General features: G+C 45.4%; 1 long non-coding RNA gene across 2 annotated transcripts in view; it reads right to left on the minus strand.

Annotated features, from left to right (window-relative positions):
* The window catches only part of LOC121283252, a 31,379-nt gene extending 14,427 nt beyond the window's left edge, over positions 1-16,952 (minus strand). Inside the window, exon 1 of one of the 2 annotated variants that reach the window (XR_005944219.1) lies at positions 16,920-16,952. This is a non-coding gene — a long non-coding RNA (uncharacterized LOC121283252). Of the gene's footprint in view, positions 1-6,613; positions 6,720-16,919 lie in introns of those variants that run through there. The other variant, XR_005944218.1, reaches the window with a different exon arrangement.
* Between the last annotated feature and the right edge of the window lie 459 nt (positions 16,953-17,411).

The following is a 17,411-nucleotide window of genomic DNA, read 5'->3' on the forward strand; positions in this document are numbered from 1 at the left end:
GTGTAGAAGGAGAAAATCAGCCATGATTTCATTGAATGGTGGTGTGGGCTCAAAGGGATTTGGGGGCATCCATGGTTCCTCTTCCACACAGGCCTTCTGCAATACTGGCTGTGACGATCCTAGCATGGCACAGAGCTGCTGGCCTCTGATTGGTCAGCAGCTGTAAGAGGTAGGACTTCCTCCTGGGGATGGACGGAAGTCCCCCCTCATACTAATTAAAGGGCCGTTGCCCAATAAATTAAAGTGGGTGGGCTGACCAAGCAGAGGCAGCCTTACTCCTGAAATTTATGCTGGGGTGTGAGGAGCCCACCCTTAGGATATATATCCAGTCCATTGTGTCTCCCTCCAACCAGTATCTTTGTTTTGCTACAATCCTTTTTATTAATCATCTGTTTTGGAGTTCTGGCAGCAGGGCCCTACATTTGCTCATTGGGTATGTGATGCATCAAATTTGTATGATCTTACTTGTATCAGAAGCCATTGTCTGAGGATGACATTGTAAAATGTATTCCTTTTGATCCTATAGGTTCTTCTCAAGATGGGGATGTCCAAGGAAGCACCTATGCTAAACTACCGTACATTTACTAACAATCCAGAACATTCGGTCAGTGAGTTTGTTATGAAGCACCAGGAGTAACATCAATCATAAGTGGGGGAGAACAAATTCAGATGGGAGAAAGGGAAGCTGATCATTCTCACAAGGCTATGAGCCCATGCCATTTGTCAATAACATGAGTGAAGGATCACTATTCTAGTGTATGCGTATTCAGGCCTTCTGGACTTCATATGCTAACTTGACTCAGTTTGTAACATTCACACCTCCAAGTCAGGAGGCTGTATAATCTATGTTCCTTAATATGTGACCCCTTTGCATTGAGTCTCTGAACCCAAATCATTGTTGTAAATTAGAAGTCAAAGTGGTTCGAACAATTAACCTTGGGAAACCCAGAGTTACTTCCCCATGTTCCTAGCATATAGAGGCATGCAAAAGTTTAATTTTTGCTATCAATTTTTTAGGTAAAAAGTTGTGTGACCTTTTACATGGGCAATGTTTTCTGGGGTCTTACTTTCAACTAAAACACACCCGTCTGGTTTAACTAACATGGTATTCAAAAGAATTCACATCGGGGAAACAGCACAACTCCAACCATCTGTTGTCTCTCTGTTTTTATTAAGGAGACTCCACCCACCATCACCCAGGCCCAACAGATTAGTTACCATATTGTTTCCTTCCCCCTCCCTGGCCCGGCCAGTCTGACTTATGCTGTAAAGTCAGGGAGGCCCCAGGTATCTAGGCCGAGCCCAGTCCCAGTCTAGGGACACAGTTTTTTTGTGGAAATGGTCTGCTATAAAGTGGAATGAAGGGGTGGGGAGATTCTCCTGGGTCTGTGATGAAGCACATCCCCCACCACCCCACTCACGTTCCACAAGAGGGAGCAGCAGTGAGGTTGGGCCTGCAGTTTCCATGCCACTCAGGGACCAGGGAAGGGAAGGAAAAGGCAGGGCCATGCCATTAAAAAAGATCATGCTAACGGCCCTATCCCTTGACCTAGGCCTGGGAGAAGCAAGAACGCATGGAGTGGGTACTTGCTAGGGCCCGATTGGCAAAGCCCAAACCTCTCCTCCCCTCCCCAAGAAGGCTGACGGTGATGGTTGAGGACACAAGGCCCTGGTGTTCCTTTATTTAATATTTGGTCTGGAATTTGGCCACCAAAATGTGTTTCCTTGGGCAGAATTTTTAGCTTGGCGTGTGGGTGCACGCCCAACCCGATTGAAGTTGAAATAGCACGTATTGATGTTGGGCGAGTGTCCTGATGTCAAGGCATGCTCGTGCGATGTTTCGATCAGTGGGAGCATGCTAAACTCAGAAGTGCGCCCACTGACAATTAAGAGGGCAATTAAGTCCATTAATGGCACAATTAATGGAGATTTTTCACTGCCTGTTGGCGGGGGGGTGAATCCGCCAGGCAGCCTTTGAATTTTTCAGGAAACCTCATCCAAGGGCAGGATGAGGTTTCCGTTATGAAATTTAAAAAAAAATATGGAGAGAATTTTTATAATGCCTAAGTTCAGGTGACTGTTTGTGATGCTTGCACATTTTTATTCTGATTTTAATGTCTTTATTTGAAACTTTTGAAGCCTTCAGCTCCTTGAGGCAGCTCTCTGCCTTCAGAGAGCTTCCTGTGAGCGCTTGCCTGTGCTGACTGCAGCGCTTGCCCTCCTCCTGCTCCCACCCCGGCAGCGCTGAGCATTCCAGCGTGCACTTCCCGCTGTCTGGCCATTAATTGGCCAACTTGCGTGAAATCGTGGTTGGGGGCCAATCGTGGGTGGCGATCTGTTCCCTGACCAGTCCTAGGCCTTCCAATTGTGCATGCACGCAGACCTAAAAATCCTGCCTCATGCGTACTGTTTATTTTTCTTCTCTAATCAGTTTCTTTCCCCCAAAATTAAAAATCGATCTACATTCTTCCTGTTTTAATTGACAAGTAGGAACTGGAGGAAACATGGTAAATGTAACTTTTTTTTTACTGAATAATGAATTGAGGTTTTTGATGTGATTTTAGAGATCATACTTTGCTTCTGAAATTTTTGGGCTTTGATCCCTGAAAAACTAACATCAACTTTTACATTAGGTATATGAAAAAAGATTTTTAAGCCAAGAATCACGGCCCACTTTCAGAAGAGATCGACTTTTCCATGGGTATTTATGGTATCATTCCTTGAACCTATTGTTTCCGACCTTGCAACTAATTTCTTATTCAAGGTTTTGAGTCAATCCTCACAGCTTTCAGTTTATTCAGTAGCCTCCCAGGTGGAGTTTTCACAAATGCCTTTTGGAAATCTAAATATGTCACACTGTAGGTTTACCACAGTCAGGTAGGGTTGTAATTTTCTCAAATAAATCAAGCAAGGTCTTCCCTTTATAAAGACACATTTACTGTTGTTTATTTGGCTGTTGTTTAGATAATTGCTAATTTTAATCTTGATAATCAATTTGATTATTTCGCACAGAATTGAATTAAAACTCATATGTTTGTTGTTGCCTGTTCTGTTCTGTCAATCTTTTTGAATGTGAGCAGCAGATTTGCTGCTTCCAATCTACTAGTCTGTCATAATGATCATTGTTGCTACACAAATCTCCTTCCTAACTTCCCTCAACACAAAAGAAGAAGAAGGATAAATAACATTAGATCATGGAGGCTTGGTATAAACCATGTCAACCTCTCTAGGACTTCCATCTTATTTAAACCAATGACCAGAATTTTGCCTTGGTACTCTTTGCTTTTGGAGAGGGCTTGTTGTTCATGTGTTTCCTTGTGCATACTTTGAGGAGCAATCATTCAGCATAGTTGTAGTCATTTTTATCTTTTCATATTGTCACCTCTTGTCTGACAGTCCTATTGCTATCATGGCAATGAAAGAACTTTTTTACTATTGTGTTTCTCTCAGCTGGTTTGGTTTTTTTTCTCGGTCTGACATATGTATGAACATATGAATTAGGAGCAGGAGTAACCCCCTCGGCCCCTCAAGCCTGCTGCGCCATGAGATCATGGCTGATCTGATCATAACCTCAACTCCACATTCCCACCTACCCCCGATAACCTATCACCCCCTTGCTTATCGAAATTCTATCTAGCTCTACCTTGAAAATATTCAAAGGCTCAGCTTCTACCACCTTTTGAGGAAGAGATTCCCAAAGACTCACAAGCCTCTGAGAGAAAAAAATTTCCTCAGCACTGTCTTAAATGGGCAACCCCTTATTTTTAAACAGTGACCCCTAGTTCTAGATACTTCTACAAGAAGAAGCATCCTTTCCACATCCACCCTGTCACTATCGCTGGATCAAAATCCTGGAACTCTCTCCCTAACAGCACTGTGGGTCTACCTACACCACATGGACTGCAGCGGATCATTCTTCCTGCCAAAATGGACAATTTCACATTGTCCCACATTTTACCTCATTTGCTTGATCTTTGCCCATTCACTTAATCTATATATACCTTTGTAGACTCCTTATTTCCTCTTTACAACTTAGTTTCCTACCTATCTTTGTATCATCAGCAAATTTAGCAACCATACTTTTGATTTCTTCATCCAATCAAGTCACTTATATAAATTGTAAAAGTTGAGGCCCCAGCACACCACGTGTTACATCTTGCCAACCACAAAAATACCCATTTTTGCCTGTTTCCTGTTAGCTAGCTAATCTTCTATCCATGCCAATAGGTTACTCCCGACACCATGAGCTTTTATTTTCTACAATAACCTTTGATGTAGCACATTATCAAGTGCCTCTGGAAATCTAAGTACAGTACATCCATCAGTTCCCCTTTATTCATAGCAAATGTTAATTCTTCAAAGAACACCAACAAATTGGTTAAACATGATTTTCTTCGCACAAAACCATGTTGACTTTGCCTGGTTACCTTAGAATTTATCTAAGCCCCCTGCTATAATATCTTTAATAATAGCTTCTACTATTTTCCCTATGGCAGATGTTCAGCTGACTGCTTTCTGTCTCCTTCCATTGTTGAATGAAGGAGTTACATTCTCTATTTTCCAATCTAATGGAACTTTCCCCAAATCTAGGAAATGTTAGAAAATTAAAATCAATGTATCAACAATCTCACTAGTCACTTCTATTAAGACCCTTGGATGAAGTCTATCAGGACCTGGGACTTGTCAGCCTGTAATTCCAACAATTTGCTCAGTAGCATTTCACTGGTTACTGTAATTTTCGAGTTCCTTGCTTCCTTCCATTTCGTGATTTACAGCTATTTCTGGGATGTTACTTGTCTCCTCTATAGTGAAGACTGATGCAAAATATTTGTCCAATTCACCTGTCATCTCATTTTCCATTATTGATTCCCCAGGCGGTGCTCAGGGAGGGGTGGTGTCTGTGATGGGGAGACTCCTTGTGCTCTGAGTAGTTCACCCGTTTGGTCCCCACTTGATACCCAGCTCCTATAAGTTACTTGCAAGCGGCAATGGCCACACCACGAGCAGTTGCTTTGACAGGCAGGCTAAACCAGGTGAGGACAGCTGACAGGTCTCCAGCCCTCAGTGAGTTTGGGATTTGCCTATCTCTAGCATGCAAAGACTGTGCCAGCAGACCGGGCAGAAGAAATGGCTTGATTGATTTAATGGTCAAGAAGGCATAGTGCTGTGGAGCATGAAGAGCATGAGAAGGTCATTCACTGCTGCCAAAGAAGCCTTCAGTAATAATGGGCCTCTGAACTCAGGCTTCTGTGGCTGAGAGAGTGGGATTGCTCCTGTGCAATGGTTTTCCCACTTTAAAATCATTCTCGTGCAGGTTTTTGTGCAAACTCATCTTTGTTTTTTCCTTCCAAAATCCTGCAGCAATAGAGGCGTGGTGAAGTGACAGGTGGAGGAGGCCACTAGAGGTTATAGTTACAAACCTGCATATCGGCAGCCTGGGACTTGTGGCTGCTCGACTCTGCACGCAGGATAGGAGAGGAATTCGACAGCATCCAGAGCGACTGGGTAACCATCATTAGGGCAGCACTGCCTACCCTTTATGAAGGACAGGGTTAGAAAAGGTACCCCAAATATTGTCTGCCCTACAAATGTCTGGCTAGCTTACCACAGCTGGCAGATCATCTATTAACCAGTCAAATAACATCAAAGTCAAAGGAACAAAAACAATTTATCATTGGAGCTGGGAATGTCCAGACACTGTGCAACACAAATCACACAACAAGACCTGAATGGAAAACAGCACTTATGCCCAAAGAACTAGCACACTATCACATCAACATTGTGGTACTGAGTGAGACAAGGCTCACTGGTGAGGGCTCACTAAAGGAAGACGGGGGGTGGCTACACTTTTTTCTGGAAGGAGAAATGGAGACTGAGGACAGGATACATGGTATAGGATTCACGATCAATCATCTTTTATGAAAGACATTACTACACTTCCTGTTGGGATCAACAAGCGCCTCATAAAGTTGTGTTTTCCACTTGAGCGAAGGTCAAAACAGTGGCACATGATCGATTACATCATTGTGCATCAGAGGGATCTCCAGGATGTTTGAATTACCCATGCAATGCGAGATGCAGAATGTTGGACAGATCACAGGCTAATCAGAGCAATTCTCAACTTGCGAATTGCTCCAACTCAGCGCAAGTGACCAAAAGACTCCTTTCAATGCAGCTAAACTGTGTAACATCACTTGCTATAACCAGCTTCAGAACACACTTGATCAAAAATTCAAAGCTGGCATACCCCTAGTTGGAGACTGCTTTGAGAAGTGAAACAAACTTAAAGACATTGTCACTGAAACAGCAAACACTGCTCTTGGACCAAAGAAGTGAATGCATCAGGATTGGTTTGATGTAAATGACGAAAACATCTCAAATCCTGCAGGCCAAAAATTGACCATATATGGGGTGGCAAAATGATCCAACCTCCACCCCCAAAAGAGACAAGTTTCAATACTTGAAAAGCAAAGTTCAGAAAGAGCTTTGTGTGATGCAAGATAGATGGTGGGAAAGGAAAGCTGAAGAATTACAGACTCCAACAACTCAAAAAAGTTCTTCAGTTCTATCAAATTTGTATATGAACTTTCTAGGACAGGCTGTAGACCATTACCATCAGCTGAAGGGTCTTCCTTGATCAAAAATCAGGCAGAAATAAGAGACAGATGGGCAGAACACTTCAGCAGCTTGTTAACCAGACCATCCACCATCAACCCCACAGTCCACAACCAGATTCCTCAGCGACCAATCCTTGATGAGCTAGACTTACCTCCTTTCTGTGGATGAGACCAAGAAAACCATTAAGCAGATGAGCTCAAGCAAAGTTTCAGGAAAAGATGGAATCCCAGTGGAAATTTTCAAAGCAGCAGGCCCTGACACAATAGAGGACTTCCATGATATCCTCTTGGTTCTAAACTCTAAAAGTCTAAATTTTTATTTTGTACAAACTGAATGAAAGTCTAAATTTTTATTTTGTACAAACCTAATTTAGTTTGTAGTTGGCATTAAACTGAAATCTACAGTTTAAATTCTGTAGATGCCAACCTTAAGCAGTGGTTTTACAGGAACATAGGAACAGGAGAAGGCCATTCAGCCCATCGACCCTGCTCCGCCATTCAATATGATCATGGTTGATTGAACATTTCAATACCTTCTACCCCACTATCCCCATAACCCTTTAGGTTATTGTTAATCAGAAATCTATCAATATCTATCTTTAACACACTCAATGACTGAGCTTCCATGGCCCTCTAGGGTAGAGAATTCCAAAGATTCACAACCCTCTGAGTAAAGTAGTTTCTCCTCACCTTGGTCCTAAGTGGCTTCCCCCTTATTTTGAAATTGTGTCCCTGGGTTCTGGACTCCTCAACCAGGGGAAACATCTTACCTGCAGCTACTCTGTCTATTCCTTTCAGTATTTTGTAGATTTCAATGAGCTCACCCCTCATTCTTCAAAACTCTAGAGAATACAGGCCCAGTTTGCCCAATCTCTCAGAGTCCCGCCATTCCTGGTGAACCTTCATAGCGCTCCCTCTATGACAATAATATCCTTCCAGAGGTAAAGGGACCAAAACTGCGCACAGTTCTCCAGGTGCGGTCTAACTAAGCTTCTATACAATTGAATACAATTTAGTGATAGCGACCACAACATGGTGCAATTTAAGCTTGTTATGGACAAAGAAATAGACAAGTTACAAAATAATGTTTTGGATTGGGGGAGAGCAGATTTTAGTAAAATAAGGCAGGATCTGGCCAAGGTAGACTGGGAACAGCTACTTGTGGGGAAATCTACACAAGGGCAGTGGGGGGCATTCAAAAAGGAAATGGGGAGGATACAGGCTCAACATGTTCCCTCTAGGGTGATAGGAAGGAGTAACAAGCCCAGAGAACCATGGATGACCAGAGATATCCAGGATATGATGAGAAGGAAAAGAGAGGCTTTTAGCAGGTACAAGGGGAACAAATCAGCAGAGGCATTAGTGGAGTACAGAAAGTGCAGGGTGGAGCTTCAGAAAGCAATTAGGAGAGCAAAGAGGGGATATGAGAAAGCTCTGGCTGGTAAAAGTAGGGAAAATCCCAAGACATTCTATATCAATGGGAAGAGAATAACCAGGGAAAGAGTTAGGCCTATTAGGGACCATGGGGGCAGTCTATGGGTGGAACCAGAGGACATTAGTAGAACATTAAATGAATACTTCACATCCGCCTTCACCCAAGAGAATGAGGATGAAGGTATGGGACTCAGGGAGAGAGACTGCGAGGTTCTTGATCAAATTTATATAGGGAGTGACAAGATATTGGAGGTGTTGGCAGGCTTAAAAGTGGACAAATCTCCAGGTTAAGATGATTTGTGTCCCAGACTGCTGAGGGAGGCAAGGGAGGAGATTGCAAGGACTCTGACCCAAATTTTTAATTCCTCTCTGGCCACGGGGGAGGTGCCAGAGGACTGGAGAACAACTAATGTGGTTCCACTATTTAAGAAGGGTTGTAGAGATAAGCCAGGGAACTACAGACCAGTGAGTCTTACGTCAGTAGTAGGGAAACTATTGGAGAAAATTCTGAAGGAGAGAATCTATCTCCACTTGGAGAGGCAAGGTTTGATCAGGGATAGTCAGCATGGCTTTGTCAGAGGGAGGTCATGCCTAACAAATTGACTGAATTTTTTGAGGAGGTGACCAGGTGTGTAGATGAGGGTAGTGCAGTTGATGTAGTTTATATGGATTTCAGCAAAGCCTTTGACAAGTTCCCACATGGGAAACTTATAAAGAAGGCAAATGTACATGGGATACAGGGTAATTTGATAAGGTGGATTCAAAATTGGCTTAGTTGTAGGAGACAGAGGGTGATGACAGAAGGATGCTTTAATGACTGGAAGCCAGTGTCCAGTGGCGTACCACAGGGATCTATGCTCGGTCCCCTATTATTCATCATTTATATAAACGACATAGATGACTATGTGGGGGGTAGGGTTAGTAAGTTTGCCACAAAGATTGGACGGGTGGTTAACAGTGAGGTTGAGTGTCTTGGGCTACAGGAAGATATAGACAGGATGGTCAAATGGGCAGATAAGTGGCAGGTGGAATTTAACCCTGAAAAGTGAGGTGATACACTTTGGAAGGAGTAATTTGACAAGGAAGTATTCAATGAACAGTATGACACTAGCAAGTTCTGAGGAACAAAGGGACCTTGGCGTGTGTGTCCATCGATCTCTGAAGGTGGAGGGGCATGTTAGTGGGGTGGTGAAAAAGTCATATGGGACACTTGCTTTTTTCAATCGAGGCATAGATTACAAAAGTAAGGAGGTCATGTTGGAGTTGTATAGAACCTTGGTAAAGCCACAGCTGGAGTAATGTGTGCAGTTCTGGTCGCCACATTATAGGAAGGATGTGATTGCACTGGAGGGGGTGCAGAGGAGATTCACCCGGATGTTGCCTGGGATGAAACATTTAAGTTATGAATAGAGGTTGGATAGACTTGGGTTGTTTTTGTTGGAGCAGAGAAGACTGAGGGGCAACCTGATCGAGGTGTACAAGATTATGAGGGGCATGGACAGGGTGGATGGGGAGCAGCTGTTCCCCTTAGTTGAAGGGTCAGTCACGAGGGGACACAAGTTCAAGGTGGGGGGCAGGAGGTTAAGGGAGGAAGTGAGGAAAACTCTTTTTACCCAGAGGGTGGTGACGGTCTGGAATGCACTGCCTGGGAGAGTGGTGGAGGCGGGTTGCCTTACATCCTTTAACAAGTACCTGGATGAGCACTTGGCACATCATAACATTCAAGGCTATGGGCCAAGTGCTGGTAAATGGGATTAGGTAGGTAGGTCAGGTGTTTCTCACGTGTCGGTGCAGACTCGATAGGCCGAAGGGCCTCTTCTACACTCTATGATTCTGTGATTCTGTGATGAAGCAAAACTTCACTTCTCCTGTACTCAAATCCTCTTGCAATAAAGGCTAACATTCCATTAGCCTTCCTAATTGCCTATTGCACCTGCATGTTAGCTTTCAGTGACATATGGGCAAGGCCACCCACATCCCTTTGTACATCTACACTTTCTAATCTCTTACCATTTTGGAAATACTTTGCACACATCTGTTCATAAGAACATAAGAAACAAGAACAGGAGTAGGTCATTCGGCCCCTTGAGCCTACTCCACCATTCAATAAGATCATGGCTGATCTTCTTGTGTTTCGATTTCCACATTCCCATCTAACCCTGATAACCTTTGATTACCTTGCCTAACAAGAATCTATCTACCATTGCCTTAAAAATATTCAATGACACCACCTCCACCACCTTCTGAGGCAGAGAATTCCAAAGTCACACAACCCCCTGACAGAAAAAAATTCTCCTCATCTCTGTCCTAAAAGGGCGACCCCTAATTTTAAAACAGTGGCCCCGAGTTCTGGACTCACCTACAAGTGGAAACATCCTTTTGACGTCCACCTTGTCAAGGCCGTTCAGGATCTTGTATACTTCAATAAAATCACCCCTCACTCTTCTAAACTCTATTGGAAACAAGCCCAGTCTGTCCAACTTTTCCTCATAAGACAACACACTCATTCCAGGTATCAATCTGGTAAACCTCTTTTGAACCACCTCCGATGCATTTACATCCTCCCTTAAATAAGGAGATCAAAACTGCACAGTATTTGAGGTGTGGTCTCACCAATGCCCTGTGGAACTGAAGCATAACATTCTTACTTTTATGTTCAATCCCTCTCATAATAAAGGATAGCATTCCATCAGCCTTCTTAATTACTTGCTGTACCTGCATACTAACTTTTTGTGACTCATGTACCTAGATCTCTCTGCACGTTCGAATTATGCAGCTGCTCTCCATTTAAGTAATGCTATGCTTTTTTGTTCTTCCTGCCAAAGTGAACAACTTCACATTTTCCCATATTAAACTCCATTTGCCAGATCTTTGCCCACTCACTCAACATATCTATATCCATCTGCAACCTCCTCATGTCCTCTTCATGACATACTTTCCTGCCTATCTTTATGTCATCTGAAAATTTATCTACCATATCTTCACTCCACTCATCTAAGTCAATGATGTAAATTGTAAGAAGTTGAGGCCCCAGTACAGATCCCTGGGGACACCAATCGTTACATCCTGCCAATCCAAAAAATACCAATTTATGCATATTATCTGCTTTCTGCCAGCCAGCCAATCTTCTATCCATGTTCATATGTTTCCCACTACACCATGCACTTTTATTTTCCATAATAATCTTTGATGTGGCACCTTATCAAATCCCTTCTGGAAATTCAAGTACAGTATGTCTACCGGCTCCCCTATATCCACAGCACGTTATTCCTTCAAAAAACTCCAATAAATTGGAGATTTCCTTTCACAAAACCATGCTGACTCTTCCCAACTGCCTTGAGCTCTTCTGAGTGCCCAGCTATGACCTCCTTAATGATCGATTCTAATAACTTCCGCACGACAGACATCTAGTTTGCTGGCCTATAGTTTCCTGTTTTCTGCCTCCCTCCCTTCTTGAATAGAGGGGTTTTATCTGCTCCTTTCCAAACTGATGGAGCCTTTCCAGAATCTAGTGAATTTTGGAAAATTAACACCAACGCATCAACTACCTCATTAGGCACCTTTTTTAAGATCCTAGGATGTAGTCCATTTGTATCATCTATAGTGAACACAGAGGAAAAACATTTATTCATTTTTTCTGCCATTTCCTTATTATCTACTATTAACTCCCCGCTGTCACTCTCTGTGGTGTGACCTGCTCCCTAAACATGCTATCCACGTAGTCCTCTGGCTTGTGGGTGCGCAGCAGTGGTACCAGCCGCGCTCAAGTTCCAAAACCTGGAGCTCAAGCTTGTGCAGCTGGTGACACTTCCTATAGATGTGTTTGTCAGGGACACATGGTGCATTCGCGACTTTGCACATACTGCAGGATGTACACTCCACTTGGCCGAGCTGACCTGCCAACCCACAACTCTAAAAACTATTTATCACACTCAGAGTAAGTAGAATGAATAGAATACATCACTAATAACAACTTTACTATACTTACCTTAACTTTATCTTACTTTGGTTTACTTTATTACTTTATTTCACTTTGACTTGATTTAACTTTATTTTTCTATGCTCATATTCCTTACTGAAATCCATGTAGTTACTTCTTTATAAATTATATGTTTCTCTAGTTTTAAGCTATTTAAACACTCTCCTTAACAGCAGCTTCTCACCAACCAAAGAACTTACAGTTTTCCTAGTGATGTCACTCCTGAATTTTTTCAAACTCAGCCCCAGAAGGTGAGCCCCATGCCTTGCCCTCTATTTATCCGCTGCCCGAGTAGAGGTGTCCCTCACAGGTCTGGCTGTCTCCCCTCCCAGAAGGTGAGTGAAAGGTTCTCGTCAAAAAGCAGCTTAATTGAGAGGCAGCTGAAACTGCATCCTCATTAAATGACTCAGATAGGCCTTTTGTTTTAGAAGCATATATAAGTAGCCAACTTAGTGTGACTTAACACTTGAGTGTGACTTACAATAGAGTGCCGGAGTTGAGCACTTCAGGGAGTTAAGCTGAGGAAGGGAAAGGGGTGTTTGGTTGCTTTTGCCTAAACCTTTTCAACCTCCAGGAATTGATTCTTGCCCTGCTACAGGAGAAGAAGCTGGTTAATTGGTGAGTATTTGGTAAGTGATTAAGGTTTGTTCTGGGCAGATTTTTTTGCTGAGTGGACAGGCGCACGCCCGACCTGCTCGAAAGTAAAATGGCCCGTGATGATGTCGGTCAAGTGGCCTGACAACATTGCACACTCACTCGATATTTCAGTTGGCAGACATGCGTGGGAGTCAGAGCTGTGCCTGCCAATAATTACGAGACCAGTTAAGGCCATTAAAAAGGCAATTAAGCTAGATTTTACATTGTCCGTGCAATTTTTTTGGGTATCGCATTGGCAAACCGGGCAGAAGGGCAGCCGACATTTTACTAGACCTCATCCAAGGATGGGGTAAAACTGTTCAGCAGCATTGACAGTGTGAGTAGTGAGGAGTTTAGCAGATAATTTGCTGTTGGTTGCTTATTGGTACTTGGCTGCCTCATCTCTGTTCGGGGCTTGTTAGCATATTTAGGCTTCACTTCAGGACTTATTGGTGTCTCCAAGGCCTCCGGAGGATTTTGACCATGTGGATCCTTCCAATTATCAGACAGCCTTCCGTTACTCTGGTATTGGGGATTGTGGTCTCTTCTGAGGAGGAAGAGAGGCGCTGAAGGGAGAGGAGGCCAGGTGTCCCAATGCAGCTTCCAGGAGAGGGGCCTGTAGGAGGAGAGGTGCAGGCACAAGGAGCACAGGGCTAGCAGGAAGTTCAAGGCAAAAGGAGCTGCAGAAAACACCACTATCCTGCTGCCAGGGTTTACAGGCAGTGATGTAGCTACCTCAGTATGCCTGAGGTGCAATGCCAAAGGAGTGTCCGCCTCTCAAAGGAGACTGTGACCTCCATTTGTCAGATGATTAGGCCTGAGGTCAACTCCGATTGTGTGGGTGGACACCCCATGCCGGTGGCTCTGAAAGTCACAGTGGCCCTCGACGCCTATGCCTCTAACTCGTTCCAGACTCCGTGGGGGCTCTGTGTGGAGTCTCCCAATCAGCTGTCCACAGTTGTGTGAAGCTGGTGACAGAAGCTCTGTTCAGGTAGGTACTGGCCTTTATTCTTTACCGTATGGATGAAGCCAGCCAGGCTGAGTGAACCAGAGGCTTTGCAGCGATTGCTGTGTTTCTCCATGTCCAGGTTGCCATCGACTGCACACATGTAGCCATCAAGGCACCAACAGGTCAGCTGGGTGCCTTTGTTAACAGGAAGGGATTCCACTCCATGAATTTGCAGATTCTGCACGTCTCTGCAAGGTACCCTGGCAACTCCCATGATGCTTATATCCTGAGACACTCCCAGGGGCCAAGGCTCTTCAGTGCTCCAGCCCGACTGGATGGATGGCTGCTGGGTGCCAAGAATATCCGTTGGGGAGGTGGCTCGTGATGCCTTTCCACCATCCAAGAACAGAGGCAGAGCAGCGTTACAAGAAGAGTCATGCCTCCACAAGGGCTGTGGTAGAAAGGACCATAGGTCTTCTCAAGATATGCTCCTGATGCCTGGACCGTTCAGTGGATGCATTATAATACCCTCCAGAATGGGTGTCACTGATAGTGGTTGCAAGCTGCACTCTCCACAATCTGGCACTTCAAGGGGGCACCCAGTGGAGGAAGAGGATCTTGACACAGCTGCAGAGGCCACAGATGATGAATCTGGTAGTGAGTTAGAAGAGGAGCACAGTGAGGAGAATGCTGAGGGCGTGGAGACAGACCTCGGTAACTTCCAGGGAGGCAGGGACACCTGGGATGCCTTTATCCAATGCTCCTTCAGCTAGGCTCCAGGGATCTGCTTCCACCTCACACCAGTGCTGCTGCCTCCATCCTGGATGTCTGAAATGGCCCTTTCATTTGCACCCAAAGTCCACCCAATGCCTGTGCAATAAAGTATCCAAACACTTGTGTCCAGCATTACATACTGGCATACCCTGAAAAGAAAAAGGTGAAGCATACTCAGGCCATCAGAACCAAAGCAAATTTAATGTTAACGTCACATTGAATGCGTAATGACATTACCATTACTGGTGTTGATGTCCATACCAGCAGACATAAACCAAACATAAATGAACAGAAAATCACCTGTGATCTGTCCTGCTTGTCTCATGGTACCTTTAACTTATGTTTCCGAGTGCTAAGTCTTGGTGCCCCCTGCCTTGCTGGCACCAGCATTGGAGACAGCCTGCTGACTGTGCTGTCTTGTTGGCCTTGATGACCTTGGCAGTCATCCTCTGGCCAGTGGGGCCTATGCTGGTCCCGCCTGGGATGGAACGGCCAGTGCCACGGCTGGCATCTCCCCAGTGATCACAGCCTCATCAGATGTGACAATCACTGGTGGAGAGGTGGAGGAGCTCTGAATTACCTCAGAGACGACAAGCAGTTCATATGCCAACATGGGGTTGCACTGGACCTTCCTGCTCACTATTGATGGACGGGCTGGGATATTGGGTGCCTCATCTATCTCCCACATTGGCACTGACCACCTGAGGTCATTGCCTGTGTGAAGGCTTGCAGGTCCGAGCGCAACCCAAGGAAACCCTGATTCTGTCCCTGGAGCTGCCTCTCCTTGAGAGTTGTCACTCTCTCAATGGAGGATGCAGTGCTCTTGGCCATGAGGGTCAACACAGTGCTCATGCTCTGCATGGACTCCTCCACAACATAGATCATGGCACCCAGACCCTCATGGATCTCCACCAGATCCCCCCACACATCTAACATCTTCTGCCTAATGGATGACTCCAGAGGTTCATCATCTGCCTTTGACTGAGTATCATCCTGGTCCCCAGCAGTCCTCTGACTGCCAGCACCCTGGGCACTGTCTCCCTCTGTATGCGCCTGAAGTGAGTGTGAAGTGACCTCATCAAATGTGCACTGACATTCTTGCTGCTGATCTAATGCCCACCGAGGTGCTGATATCTGTGCTGGTGCCTGCTTCAGAGAGCGGGTGTGATACAGGTGCAAATGAAGCCCGATGGTCCTCCGGCATCAGGGGTGGCCCTTTGGGGTCCAGAGAGCGAGTGCATGCTGGTGAATCTAATGGAGAACAGGATCATGCCATTAGTTAAAGTCATCACACTGCCACTGTGCATGTCAGATACCCTGGTGTGACAATGAAGACCTGTATCATGGTGCCACCGTCTTTCAGTGATCAATGGGGACTCCAGGTTTGAGGCTCCCATCAATGAAGAGACTACACTAGAATGGTTACACAATCGAAACTCTCATCTCTATGCATTGCACTCTAACCCTCATCTGGCACTCCCTGCCTCTCCATGCTGGGTTACATGTGGAGCATGCCAAATCTCCAGCTCAAGGGTGTCCTGCTCGAACCTGGTCAGCAGCAGCTGGTTGTGCGGGCCTCCAACTGTACGTGATCTTGCTGATTGATTATGGTTTGTCGTCTCCTGAAAGGACAGAGGAACATTGATTAGTCCACTCTCTACCTGCAGTGCCGTTGCAGCTTGGCCAACCCCACCTGAGGAACACCTTGCAGGGCACATCTGAGTTGTGGCCCTCGAACCACAAGTCACTCAGTCCAAGCAGCCAGGGTTCACCCCCTTGGCCAGCTCCAGTGTCATTGACAGTTGGTGCTCAGACTCTAGCACCCCTGAGGTCCACAGGGGGATGGCTAGACCTTAACACTTCTGCACACTGACCCATGCCATTATGGTACTCACTCTTCCTGAGCGCAGCAGGTCATTGAAGCGCTTCCAGCACTGCACCCATGTGCGCCACGCCATGTCACGGACATTAACCAGCACTGCAACCTCCTCCGATGCCCTCTTTGTGAGGTGCGGTGGTCTCCTCCTCCAATCTCTGGGGCAAGGGAGTCCCCCCTGGCAGCCACCTCCTCAAAGAAGACAGCGAGGCACTCATAAGAAAATGGGGGACCGAGTGCCCACCCAATGTGCCCTCCCACCTGGCGTCTCCAACCGCAATTGACTCCATCACTTGAGTTTGCTAACACAGAACAGACCTTCTTCCGTGGCCGTATTCCAGGATCTACCTGTGGCACTTTTAAGCCGGCCGCTGGGTTGCCATTGGACCCAGCAGCTGATACCCCTGCTCGGCTCTTCCTGACCAGTGGGGAGGCGCATTTCATGCTGGGTGGGCCTTAATTAGCCCGCCAGCATGAAATCGCGTTTAGGGGCCGATCGCGGGCGGTGGCTCATTTTCCGGTCGCTCCCGAGCCCACCGACTGCGCCCACCTGCTAAACTCAAAATTCTGCTCTCTGTTCCTAAGGCTCAAAATAGTAGATTTTGAGCAAGGGGTGAGTGGAAGAGAATAAATAGCGTACATTGATAGGCCTACCTGCAGTGAGACAAGCGGCGGAGTGACATCTCGAACCACAACGTGACGTGAGTGCAGGGAAAACAGCTGATTGGTGAGTAGGATTGGTGAGTATTTCTCATTTTTAAAGTAAAAGTAAGATCTTTAGTTTGTGTTTATGTCTCCAGTCTTTTTTCTCTTTTTCTTTTTCTTAAAAATAGCTTAAGTGTAAGATCAGTACAGGTGTGTAAAAAAATTAATTACAATAAAATGTAAAATGTGGAGGATTCTTCAAGTGTAACCAGCAGGGATGCTAGAGTAATTAATTTAAAAATTAAATAAAATACGTTAGTGATGGCAGGAGGGGTGCTGTGTTGCTGCTGCAGCAAGTGGGGTATCTGTAGTAAGCGAGGAGCTTCGGATCCAAGTTGAGGAACTGGAGTCCGAGCTGCAGACATTGCGCCACATCAGGGAGGGGGAGAGTTACCTGGACACTTTACTCCAGGAGATGGTCACACCCCTCAAATTAAGTAA

Source organism: Carcharodon carcharias, chromosome 1, assembly GCF_017639515.1.
Source record: "Carcharodon carcharias isolate sCarCar2 chromosome 1, sCarCar2.pri, whole genome shotgun sequence".
In the NCBI taxonomy this organism is placed as follows: domain Eukaryota; kingdom Metazoa; phylum Chordata; class Chondrichthyes; order Lamniformes; family Lamnidae; genus Carcharodon; species Carcharodon carcharias.